General features: G+C 34.3%; 1 pseudogene; it reads left to right on the plus strand.

The window, feature by feature from the left end:
• The first annotated feature begins 12,642 nt into the window (after window positions 1-12,642).
• LOC138820767 (intraflagellar transport-associated protein pseudogene) lies at window positions 12,643-13,275 on the plus strand (annotated as a pseudogene).
• Window positions 13,276-14,296: the final 1,021 nt, after the last annotated feature.

Raw genomic sequence — 14,296 nt, forward strand, 5'->3', positions numbered from 1 at the left:
CTTACCAAAGATGTAAAGGATCTATTCCATGAAAACTATAAAAGCCTAAAAAAAGGAATCATAGAGGATACCAGGAAATGGAAAGATCTCCCATGTTCCTGGATAGGCAGAATTAACATAGTGAAAATAGCTATACTGACAAAATTGATACATAAATTCACAATTCTAGGCAAAAGAAACAACACAGTAGGGATCACGATACAAAACTTCAAGCTCTACTATAGAGCCATAATAACAAAGACAGCTTGGTACTGGTATAAAAAGAGACCCGAAGACCAATGGAACAGACTACAGAACCCAGAAATAAAGCAGCATATGTACAGTCAGTTGATATTTGACAAATGAGCCAAAGACATAAAGTAGAAGAATCATAACCTCTTACACTATTGTTGCAGGAATATTGGGTGGCCACATGCAGAAAAATGAAAGTGGACTCTCTCCTATCATCATGCACTAACATCAACTCAAAATGGATTAAAGACCTTAACATCAAACCTGAATCTCTGAAACTACAGCAGGACAGAGTAGGAGAGACACTTGAACTTGTAGGCACAGGAAAGAACTTCCTGAACAGAGTTCCAGGGTCACAGCAAATTGGAGAGAGACTGGACAAATGGGACTACCTCAAAATAAGAAGTTTCTGCACAGACAAAGAAATAGCAACCAAACTAGAAAGATAGTCAACTAATAGTCAACTAATTACCAGCAAAATATCAGACAAGGATCTAATATCCATTATATACAGGGAACTCAAGAAACTAACCCCTCCCAAATCTAACAAACCAACCATGAAATGGGCAAGGGAGCTAAAGAGAGACTTCTCAGAAGAGATAAAAATGGCAAAGAACTCATGAGGAAATGTTCATCATTCCTGGCTGTAAAGGAAAAGCAAATAAAAACAACACTGAGATACCACCTTAGCCCACTCAGAATAGCCCACATCCTAAAGTCATCCAAGGACAATTGCTGGAGGGGATGAGGAGAAAAGAGGAACCCTATTGCATTGCTGGTAGGAATGTACACTAATGCATCTATTTTGGAAAGCAGTCTGGAGATACCTCAGAAAGCTAAATATAGACGTCCCCTAAAACCCAGCCATACCACATCTAGGCATTACCCTGAGCAAAAGGAACCAGTATACAAAGACACAAGCACCTCCATGTTCATTGCAACACTGTTCACAATAGCAAGATTTGGAAACAACCCAGATGCACCACTACTGATGATGGATCCCAAAATTGTGGTAACTATATACTATGGAATATTATACAGCTATTAGAAAGGACAAAATAATGGCATTTGCAGGGAAATTGATGGAACTAGAGCAGATTATTTTGAGTGAGGTAAGCCAAAAGCAGAGACAAATGGCACATGGTCTCCCTGATATGTGTATATTAAAGCCAAACAGGACTGAAGAAACAAAGGACAGCCATCCATTTTGTCATATCATTGCTAAATGACTCCATGTTCTGGACCTTATATATGATAGATATATGCACACAACAGAGGGAAGCCAGGAGGAGGAACAGACTAAGTGGAAACAGCCCACACTAAGCAAAAGGAAAGAAATGTAAACATTACCTGATGTGGAAAAAATAACTTGTATTGTCAAAGCTCATAGAATTCACAAAATGTATAGACCATAATAATGACAATTTGCCTTGTGAAAGTTAAAATGTGTTTGACTCTAACTGTCACTATTACACAAGATGGGAAATATATGAAATTTATGTAATCACCTAATCTCAATTGAGGAAAAAAAGTGAGAGAAGGGATGGTTAAGAGAGATGGGTGACAATGTTGTCAGACACTTTGTACTCATATACTGTGTTTTTTTTTTAATTTTTACTAAAGATCCTTAGGGCAGGGCCTATGAATCTTTTTTTTTGTGTGTGAAAATACTGTACAGAGGGGTTACAATTACATGAGCAAGATAATGAGTACATTTCTTAGCAAGCATTGTAGCCTCCTCCTTTGTTTCCCCTTCCCATCCTCCCCCTACCCCCGACCCAGTCCTCCCCCCCCACCACCAAAGTTGTAAAGTTCGTTTTCAACATAACGACTTGTACTTCTCATTGTTGCAAGGGGTCCACCCGTATCTCCCCTCCACAAATTATACCGACATCAAATACAGTGAAAGCAGGGGTTATACTGTGGGGGAGGGACATACAAAGCAACAAAGAAATAATCTTATAAATGTGTTAGAAACAATCGCATGAAAGAAAAACATTTGAATACATATCTTAGGGTTCATTTCCCTAACATCATCTTATCTGACCTTTTCTGCTTGACTCGGACATATACTAGATATTGCAGATAAGGAGAATGACATTGCCCCATTTGTTAAGAAATGGAAATGCTTGGGAAAGATTATATTAAGTGAAGAAAACCAAGCCCAAAGAAACATAGGTCCCATGGTTTCCCTTATCATATACTGTTTTGTAGAATGGGAACTTCTTTGTACAACTACTTAAAGATAATAAAAATAAATAAATAAAATATTTTCAAAAGGATACAGGTTGACCCATTGTAGCAATGAGATGTACAAGACACTATGTTGTACTGTTGTACATGAACTTTACAACTTTGGGGGTGGTGAGAGTTGGTGGGGAGCTGGGGAGGGAAGGGATGCTCGGGAAAATAAAGGAGGGGGTAACAATTCCTGATAGTAAATGTACTCATTAACTTACTCATGTAACTGTAACCCCTCTGTACAGTATCTTTACAATAAGAATATATATTTAATTTAAAACTACATCATAATTAAAAAGAAAAAAATGAAATTACATTTTACCCCAGTGTGAATGGCTATTGTGAGGAAAATAGAAAATAAATGCTGGAGAAGATTTAGGGAAAATATAGCTCTTGTTATACACTGTTATGGTGAATGCACATTACTGCAGCCATTACGGAAGTCAGTACGGACATTCCACAGAATTTCAAAAACAAACTACCATATGATTCAACTATACCTTTCTGGAGAATACAACCAAAGAAATAAAGGTCAACTTAGCATAGAGGTACTTTTATCTACATATTTAGCATAGCATTATTCACAATGGCCAGTTATATAATCAGTCTATATGCTTACCAACAGATGGATGAATGGTCTATGTACACAACAGATTATTATTCAACCATAGCAAAAATAATAAAATGGCATTTGTAGGAAAATGGATGGAACTAAGAGCATTATGTGAAGCATAATAAGCAGACATATAAGGGCAGATGTCCCATATATTATTTTCTATGTAGACTCTAAGGGGAAATAACAACATGCAAGTATGAGGGAGACTCTTAAAAGAAGAGAAAGTGTACTTAAGGAAAAATTGAGATAAGGCAGAGTAATGAATGAAACTCATTGTTTTGTACAATTATTATCTGCTAATAATAAAGAAATTAATTTAAATAAAAGAGGTCAATGATAACAAAAAACTGTCTAAAGAGAGAGAGAGAGAAAGAAAGAAAGAAAGAAAGAAAGAAAGAAAGAAAGAAAGAAAGAAAGAAAGAAAGAAAGAAAGAAAGAAAGAAAGAAAGAAAGAAAGAAAGAAAAGAAAGAAAGAAAGAAAGAAAGAAAGAAAGAAAGAAAGAAAGAAAGAAAGAAAGAAAGAAAGAAAGAAAGAAAACCAGGAGAGAGAGAGGGAGGGAGGGAGGGAGGAAAGAAGGAAGGGAGGCAGGAAAGAAGGAAGGAAGGAAGGACGAAAAGAAGGAAGGAAGGAAAGAAGGAAGGAAGGAAGAAAGGAAGGAAGGGAGGGAGGAAGAAAGGGAGGGAGGGAGGGAGGGGAGAGAAAAGATAGAAAAGAAAGAAGGAAAGGAGGGAAGGGAGGAAGGGAGGAAGGGAAGGGAAGGGAAAGAAAGAAAGAAATACTAATAACAACACTCCTTTTACTGTCTACCACACTGGTGTATAGTTACATAAAACTAACATTAAGTTTTAATTTAGAAATTTAAAAAATGGATGACTTATGGGATTTTTCCAACACTAAGAATGTTTTTTTAAAAATATCAACAAATTAACGCTGATGTATAACAGCATTAGATATGAATTAAAATGTCCAAAATGTAAAGAAAATATGATAGTGAAATCTGTATTACTGCACAAGAAATGGCAGGCTAATGATAGCATCATCTGATAACTCCTATGTGCTCAAGGGAACCATTTTCCCTGCATTGTCTCCATCATTTGTTGTTTTCTATTTTCTTGCCATTTCCTGTTGGCACAAATCTTGAATATGGATATCAAATCACAGAAATGGAATCAGTTCCTCTACTAGTGTATTTAATGATTAATTAGGAAAATAGTTTTCCTCTATAACTTCGTTGGTTTTAGAGGCTGAAGTTCTTCTTAAATTAGTATTTATTTTTTGTTATTATCTTTAAATCATTGTACAAAGAGGTTTTGATGTAACTGTCAATTTCTTTTTCTGAATTTATTGTAAAGGTGATGAACAGGGGGTTACAGTTACATAAGTAAGGTACTGTATACATTTCTTTTTAAACAGTGTTACTAATTTTCTCCCACTTACCAATCCCCCAACTTGTCAATTTATAAGTTCAATGAACCTTGAGCTGTGTCGCTCTTTACAACATTCTCCTTTCCTCATCTATTCCATCCCCACCCATCACCTCAAATTACCTGGACTTATTTTCTCATATATATATATTGAGTATTATGACTTCATCATAGTAACAAAGGGTCTTTAAAAAGGAAGTTTATCTCCTAGATGGTATTAGAGCTCTTTTGAACTGCAAGGTGAAATTGCCACAAGGCTACCTTGAACTGAACTATTCATGTCACTGAATCTATAGGCAAACAAGGTTATTATTCTGGGTGTGGTTAATGTTGGTTATCAAGGAGTAGTACATCTGTAACCCATTTAAAGTCCTGCAAGATCATAACAAGTATCTAGAATATTATCAAGAGTAACACTTAACACAGCACACCTGTGCTAAGTAGTAATAAGAAATGAAAGGCTATAGACATGTAATGTATGCAAGATGACTTATGTCATAAACACTTCCACCGATCATTTAGATTCTGATATGTAAAGAACAACAAGCAACTGAGAAAGTATCTGAAGACAAAGAAAATAGTAATGAAAAAGGTCTCAAAATGTATAGCCCAGTGAGTATTGAATGATAGTAACTGTGTCCATTTTATGATAAAACATACACATATTTGTAGATGTTAACTGATTTTTCTCTTACTTCCATTCATGATTTAGGGAAGGTTGTATAACTCAATAATGAAGATATTTGAGGAGAGTGACAGAATTAGGAAAGCAATGGGCATATTCCCAAGATATATAAAGGTCATATGGAAGGTTGACTAAGCAAGGAAACTGACATAAGTTCACTCATGAGAGCAGAATGCTAACATGAGTACAGGTCCTTGTCTTATCTTTTAAGATAAAAGCATGTTAATGTTATTTATGGATATTCTGAATTAAACAAGAAGATAGAGTCTGTTTCATTATTTATTGACAAGGAAAGATCACCACAAAGTCATTATAAGATCTCTTTGTAACAACAACAAAAAATCAGAAATTGTTTCAAATCCTTTCTCAATGACTTGAGATAAAAATTGTCCAAAAAGAAACGTTCATTTGGTCTAACAGACCTACGTGTGGAACTTATTAAAATAATTTGATATAACTTATAAAAAATCTTTATTAAGAAAAATAGAAATGTTCATTTGAGATTTGGAGTTGGAAAAGTGAAATGCTACAATTTCTGAAGGCAATATTTGCCATTTGCATTCTTTTTTTTAATTGTGAAAATACCATACAGAGGGGTTACAATTACATGGACAAGATAATCAGTACATTTCTTATCAAGCAATGTTGCCTCCTCCTTTGTTTCCCCTTACCATCCCTTCCCATCTCCCACCCGCTTACCCCCACCTGACCCCCCCCACCAAAGTTGTAAAGTTTGTTTTTCAACATAACTACTTGTACACCTCATTATTGCAATGGGTCCACCTGTATCCCTATTTAAAATATTTCTTTTTTTCTCTTCCCCTCCACAAATTATACCAACATCAAATCAATGAAAGCAGGGGTTATACCATCGGGGAGGGACATACAAAGCAACAAAGAAATCATCTGATAAATATGTTAGAAACAATCCATTTGCATTCTTTTGAAGCCTCAGTACATAAGTACTTACACGCCTAGCTCCTGATCACAAAGGAAATTTGTTGGGAGCTTCTTAGTGATGCTTCATGATTTCATGAAGTTCTGAAAGTTCTGAAAAACCATCATATTTCTTATTTCAGCCTAAGAAAATCACTCATGGTTCCCTGAGTATTCTTTCTCTTCTAATTACGATATATGCAGCCAATTTACCCAGCAAATACCCACTTCCTTAGTCTTTGGTTTCTTCAACAGATAAATAGAATGGAACATGCTTTGTCGTTCACTTCACAAAGCTATTATAGTGATGAAATTAGAGATAGTGATAATAATATTTTGTAACTGCCAAAATCATATAGAAGGATAACAAATAGTATTAAGTTAGTGGCTTACTGGTGTTCTAGTGATAGATACCAAGAAAAACTTATCTTAGAAAAAAAGGGAATGTCCCTGGCAGTGCCACAAAATAGATCAAGTCCTTCTATTGGAAATTTCTTCTGGCATCTCTAAGTAACTAGAGTGAAGAGATCAGTGGTACCATGTTGTCCACAACAACATGACCCTGCAAGTATGATTTTGCTGCTGGCAATGTGCTAGTGAAACTTAACATTCACGGTCAGTGCTCAGAGGCTGACAGCTGGGATTTAAAATACTTGTAGCTAAATCATAAGAGTGGCTGAAAAGCACATGCCATCTGCTGCAGGTGTGCAGTGACACACCATCAAATCCATCAAATGCACATTGGCACTCATTAACAAAACATTTAGCAGTGCCAAGTTCTTCAGGAGTCTTATTTGGGGTTAGCTCCAAAATGTATCAGTAGGCTTTATGTCTTATTCATGAGAAACAGTGGCTATCCTTAGCCGAGCATATTCTGACAGAGTGTTGTTCACATGGCAACATCCATCAGAACCCACGAAAGCTGGTGACCTGGCACACCTTCACTTTGAACCTCAGCTGTCTGGAGTGGACATTTATTGAATAGGTGCTAACACTGCAGACAGAATTTTATCTATCTCATTTTAATCCTTTCAATTGACTTAATCAACCACAAAAATAGCCAGAGAACACAATAAGGCATGGGCTCGTACTTCTAGGAAGCTAAAGTATATCTTAGCAGCTTAACTTTTCTTTAGTGAAATCAGTGTGCTTATGTGTTTATGTGATTCTGATTGTTACATGTGGAGGATGTTTGAGCTATCAACACTTGAATCCACATCTGTGTCTTTCATAAAGTACATACAAAAGAATTGGGAATCTTGATATTGTTTCTTGCATTTGTTAGTTTTGACTGCTAAATCCACACAGGCTCCCAGCTAGAAATTTGTTTTATTAAAAAAATTAAATCAAATAATTTTATAGTAGGTTATAAATAATTTTCAATAAATTTTAATATTTTCACAGGAGTTATGTACAAGCTACCATATATATATATATATAGACTACATATTATACTATCTATATACTATCTATATACTATATATTATATAATGACCATAACAAGTATGAAATGTATATATACATATATATATACTTGGCACTTAAAATTAATCACAAGATGTTTTGTAATTAATTGACTTTCCAAACAATCATGATCTAGTATGCACCTATCTGTAAAAATTGGGCTCAAATAAAGATTTGATTCATTCAGATAATACGTTTTTGACAAAATTTCATCTTGGAAAGCCCATTGGAAAAATATCTTAAGTTAAGAAGTAATTTAATATACCTAACCTAAACTCTATAGACATGCTTAAAACATATCCTTCCATTAGGCAAAGCCATCTACCACAAAACATGTTTAATGGAAGTATTAAGTACTTCCTCAAGTAATTTATTGAATTTATACCAAAAGTAAAACTGGAATGTTTGTATGTCTATGCTTTGGTACCATCATAACATTGAAAAATCAGCAGCTAAGCCAAGTACTACAATTTAGCAATCTCTGAAAAAAAATCTTTAAAAAACAAACATAAATGAATATATATGCATATATATATTCATGCACATATAAAACAAACAACATATATGAGTCCCAGCTGTGACTCATATATGTAAAAGCAAGAGAATATGGCCAATAGGGAATCACCAAGAATCTTGAAAATTGTATATTTGTTATTAGGAATCAGATGAAAACTGCAGAATCATAAATTAGCCTCATGGGAATGATTTGATACTAACTTTTATGTTATCTTTCTCTCTCATAAAACCAGAGTACAAACATTATTCATGTCCTTGCATTTCCTCCTACTTGGGTTCACATTTAGAAAAATGAATGTTTTTTGAACATAATCAAACATATTTTCACATATTTGTAAAAATATGTGATTTTAGTGCTGTCTATGTCTTTGTAAAACATAGACACCTACCTATAAAGTTAATGTTGAGTATCCATTCAGATTTTAAGATTATAACTAATAACCTTCTAGAAAGAAGTTATATCTTGTTTAAATAGAAGCTGAGTGACAAATAGCTTGTAGGAGGGCGGTGGTACTGCTCAGTATCCCACCTGGAAAGTGTATGCATCTTCCTAGTGAGCATGATTCACTTGTATGTACTTGGTCACCTCAGGCAGAAACAAAAAGTACAGAACATCACCACTGGCAACTTAAATGAAGAAAGACTACACATAAAGCCCATCTGGGATTATAAGCAGTTCTGAAAGTATGTTTTAGGGAAGAACATGTTTGGGTTCAAATATTTATGTACCTTCCTATACCTAATTATCAAACAAAAAATAAAATATATTCCCAGCAGTTCTGCACAGGGTCACTCATGTGTAATCATGACACTTGAGAGGTTGAAGGAGTGAGAGCATAAGGGCCAGAGAGGCCAACCTGTGCATTTTAGCAAAATCTGGACTCAAAATGAAAGGGAATGTAGTACAAAGGTAGTTCATTCTTAGAACACTAACTTAATTGGCATGAGGCCCCTAGTTCAGTCCTACAGTGTTGGGATATATCAACGGATAGATGGTAGAAGGTATCTATTGAGTAGATACATAGATGATAGATGATATAGATGATAAATAGATAGATAGAGATACATACATACATATACATACATATACACATACATAAAATTTCTCCTAGATTAGTTTAACCTTGATAAAAATCAGTGAAGTGGTATTACTTAAAGTGAACACACAAAGAATCAGTATGCTAATTTATAAACTATAGTACAGAGATCTGCTTATTTTAAAACAACGCCATTTCAAACTCAAGAGACTAAAATGTGGTAACAATGGAACACATTTGATCTAAACACATTTTCCTTTTCACAACTCTAACGTCCCCTTCCATATATAACTTCTTATTAGAATAGAAAGATCCCAGAATAATTTTGATGATTGAGATCATTTTCAAGTTAAAGGTAATGCATTTTATTTTGGAATCATGGGCTAAGCTAATTTAAGTACATTAAGCTTTTCCTCTGACTTATTAAATTAAAAAAATTAACTCATCCTTGTCTCTAATTTAACAAAGAATGTATTTGTTAATTAAAACAGTATGATCTTTCCACATTTCAATATCATTTCTTTTTATAAAAGTAAAGTAAAACTTTTCCTTTAATTTCCTATGTGCTTAAGCACGTATCTCTATTATTAGTTGTTTTTGCACTGTAAATTAAAAAACACAAATGGCATAATATTAAAGGAATAATTTATTGAAAAAAAAGCAAACTTAAAAGTCGAGTTCTGGTGTCTTATTTTTCTAATGAAGTGACTAAAGGTAAATTTCCTCCAAGTAGAATGTTTTAAGCATGTTTGTAAAATGTTACTATTAATAGTACTCCAAGAACATGTTATATAATGATAATGTCAAACTTTGATGTTCATTTTGTTCCAAATGAACACAGAGTTTTCATGGAAAAAAGAGGAAAAAAATAAATACAAAGATAGATGATTGAAAGATCGATGATAACTGAAAGACAGATCAATGGATGGTAGATAGAAAGATGATAGATAGATAGATAGATAGATAGATAGATAGATAGATAGATAGATAGATAGATAGATAGACAGACAGATAGATAGATTCATACATACAGAGACACATAGATAGACTGACAGACTTGGATGCTGTTAGATGTTGACACTCTCCCAAAGTTCCAGGTGTTTAGACAAGAAGCCTAGGGTGGTGCTATGGGCGCAGGGGAGACCTTTGGATAGCAGGACCTTATGGGAGTTCCTCAGGCTCTTGGATTTCTCTCACAGAGGCAACTGTGGGGCACTTACCAGTCTTCTTTGTTTTCTAGCTCATGAGGAAAGTTATTTTCTTTGCCACACCCACTCCCAGAATGTGCCACACTTGTCAGAGTAGCAAAGAATAGGACCACCTAATCTTACTAGAACTTTCAGATCCATAAACCAAAATAAAATTTTTTATTTACCTCAGTCTTTTCCAGCTGAGAAATAGCTGCTGTTTCTCTATTGTTTAAGACTTCTTTGTTATATTCATTCTGTGCTCACCAAAAGTGGCCTAATTTGGATATTCTGAGTCTTTTAATGAAGTTTTAATACAAAATAACTATGATCATTTGACTTTTCTAACTCTATAAAGCATGATGGTGTTCCTTTTGAAAATTAACATAGGCTTTTACTTATATTGTCAGGCTGAAAAAAATCACTTTCTTCCTCATTGTCTCTACAGCTGACCTGTCATTATTGTGACCATGAACCAATGTCCTTCATATGGAAGTTAATGAGGATCATGTAACATGTGAGTTCTTCAGCGCTAACAGCTTTTGCCTCTGCCACATCACTCTCTGGGCTTTTTTGTTGTCTTGACACTACTATATTACATTACTTTTCTACATTAGTCACAGAAAGTTTAGGAAACATGTAATTGTCCATCTAAGTCATTGGCTATGCTTCCTCCAACCTTATTCCATCATTTTACTTTGTACAGCCATAAAAACAAAGCATGTGCTAATCTAGTCTATGTTCAGCCACTTGAGAAATGCAAGTAGGGTGTGATGTGGAATGTGACAGCTGTTTGTTTTTTGTTTATTTTATTTTATTTTTTTTATTGTGAAAATACTATACAGAGGAGTTACAATTACATGGGCGAGATAATGAGCTGTTTGTTTTTAACACTTGTCTTCCTTAGTAATGCCTGGCCTTCATAATCTATTTGTATATCCAAGAAACATAGAAATATATCTTCATTATATATAAAATGGATTTTTAAAATTCCATTTCCCTCCTTGCTTCAGCAAGGTGGAAATCTTAAATCTTTGAGGTCATTAATTTTTTAATTGCTATTGTAAAGGTGATGAACAGAGGAGTTACATTTACATGTCTGGCAATGAGTATATTTCTTTTTGCGCAATGTTACCCCAAATGTCTTTGTCTAAACTTTAGAAACAAGTCCTAAAATCTTTGCATTTATGAGATAAGACTTGCCTGCAAATAAACTTGAACACAAACAGTGGGGGCTTTTGAAAGCTACAACATTAAGTACAAATTGTACTTTTATGCTTGTCTAGAAAAAAAATGTTGACCCTTCTAAAGAGATTATAGTAGAAATATCAAACAAGTCCTTATTCTCTTTTTTTAAACAATTTTACTGACATCAATAGAATCACACAGAAACACTCCAATTCTAAAAGGCCAACACACACACAAAAAAAAACGCATCACAAAATAAAAGTATACTATAAAACAAAAAACACATAACCAAAAAAAATATTCTTAGGGAATAATGGCATCCACACAGGTATCTACTGCATTTAATGAAAAAAATGGAGAAGTAATTTCTTACATAAGAACATTTTTTGTTCTCAGAAAGAAGTCTATCAACAGGCTACATACTAAAAATATTTTAGCTTTTGTTCTTGATCCATAATTGCTTATAGTCTATCATTTTCCTACTTCATGGAAGATTATTGTTCAGTCTTCCAGTTTTTACTCCTCCTAGCTATATATTGCCTAGTCATACATTGAAAAAAAATTTATTGAAGAACTTGTATGTGTCAGACACTGTTCTACATAGTTAGTGTAGCGTAATAAACAATTCTTATACTTGTGATTGCTTTTGAGTTAGGATGGATAGCAATAAACCACAAACACAATAAATAGATGGTAACAAGAGATGAATGCTGTAGAAAACATAGAAAGGAGTCAGGGAATCAAGAATGTTGTAGGAAGAATTGTTTGAAGCATTAAATGGGCTCATTTGAGTAGTTTCTAGGGTACAAAAGCAATTAGAACAAACTCAATAATTAGAAGTCTCTGACAATCAGGAAGTCATAAACATCAGAAGTAAGAGAAGAGGGAGATGAGACTTCTAGGATGTCTGTCTGAATTAAGGCACCGAAAGTGTGAAGTGACTAGATGGGAGCCGAAACAGACAACGAGGGAGCAGGAGGTGAGAGGTGGCTGACACAGACCCAAGGCTGGGGTAGAGACAGGCTTCAGCGGCAAGAAGGATGCCTGGCAAGGCCTGGAACTGCCCGATCCTCCTTGGATGAGTCTCAAACAGATAAAGTGGCCTGGAAAATAGGAATGCCTGCCCGAGTGTTGGAATTGAGGATAATGGATGAAGATCAATTATTTGAAGAAATCCTGGATAAGTTTATTAATTGTCAGGAGCAAACAGATGAAGAATTTCTGAGCACTTTTACTCATCTTTCAAAAAAGGATAATGTGACCAAAAACGGAGTACTTGGAACTGGTTCTTCAAAAACCATAGCTACTTCTGCCAAATTTACTCATAAAAATGAACAAAAGGACCACATCTTAGAAAGACTGAACACTGCATCAGAGTGTTCAGAAGAAGAAGAACAGACGGTGATAGATGAAGTTCTGAAAGTCAGCAGCTCCTTTCAAGGTGATCTGAAGTTGGCTGGAAAGGTGAAGGTGGACAACTTCCTCAGTTTAGAAGATGTGGACATAGGTGAAGGGACTGATCCCCAAATGAGCAAGGACAGGATGCCGCTTCCAGGAGAAGTAGAACAGGAATTAGGCACTCCTGTGGTTCCGCCTCCCATCAATGAAGAGAAGCTGAAGCCTACTGTAAAAAGGACCATGGAGCAAGTGTCTGAGATACTTGGAGATGAAGTTCAGCCCTTTTCACTTGATGAAGAATTTGATTATGACAATGTGATTCTAACCCCCAAGTACACCCTGAAGACATAGATACCATCAAAGAACTGTTGAAGCAAGGGAGAAAGAACACCAACACCAACACACAACAGTAACAGCTAATGAGAACCCCATAACTGACACCTAAGGCGTCTTTATTTTTGTTTTGCTCTTATTAAAGCAATAAAATAAAAAATAAAAGGAATAAAAGATAAATCAACCATAAAAAAAAAGAAGAAAAGAAAAAGAATCAGTGTCAGAAAGCTCCCAGAGATGGACCAATGGAAGAATTTTCTCATAATCTCAGAGAATCTAAATTTATGCAGATTTTTAAGATTCAGCAAATAAAAAATAAGGCAACTTATAAATATATCAACTTCAGATGAATAATAATTTTAGCATGTTTTATGAAATATTATCTAGATAAAGATAAGTATATTTTTTAGATTTTAAGGACAGAATTTCTAAGATATTATGTGTTGTTTATCTAAAATTCAAATTTGAATGAGTATTCTATATGTTCTCTAACACCATTAAACTACTTAAGCAGGAATTTGAATAGCTAAACATTACTTAAATGGATTAAATTTACATATATTGATATGTAATACTGTACCACATTAATATGTGTAATTTTATGTCATAAAAAATAAAATAATAAATTTTAAGTATATATACATGAATATAATTTTGCTATATATTATATGTGTAATGTTTTTGTTTTATCTGTCAGTTTAAAGTAGGTAAATAAATTTTAAATGTATATATGTGTACATATCTATATTCCTTTATGGCACTGTGCCTAGAGAATGGACTGTCAGTGGAGGTTCAGGATAGAAATATATAGACTTGCTAGGTAGCTTTTGCAGAGATCCATGTGAGAAACACATACCAGTGTAAATAGAATTAAAGGAAAATGGGATGATAAAATTTGATTTAGAAAAGAAAATAAGAAATATGAGATATTTTGTTAGAACAATGTATATTAACATACTTTGATCAATTCTTCCTGGAAATGAAGAAAAGGGAAAGGAGAAAAGGAGAGCAGAGAAGAGGAGGAGATGGGAGGAAAGGG

The sequence above is a fragment of the Dipodomys merriami genome, unplaced genomic scaffold (genome assembly GCF_024711535.1).
Source record: "Dipodomys merriami isolate MVZ:Mamm:240054 unplaced genomic scaffold, mDipMer1.0.p SCAF_9, whole genome shotgun sequence".
NCBI lineage: Eukaryota > Metazoa > Chordata > Mammalia > Rodentia > Heteromyidae > Dipodomys > Dipodomys merriami.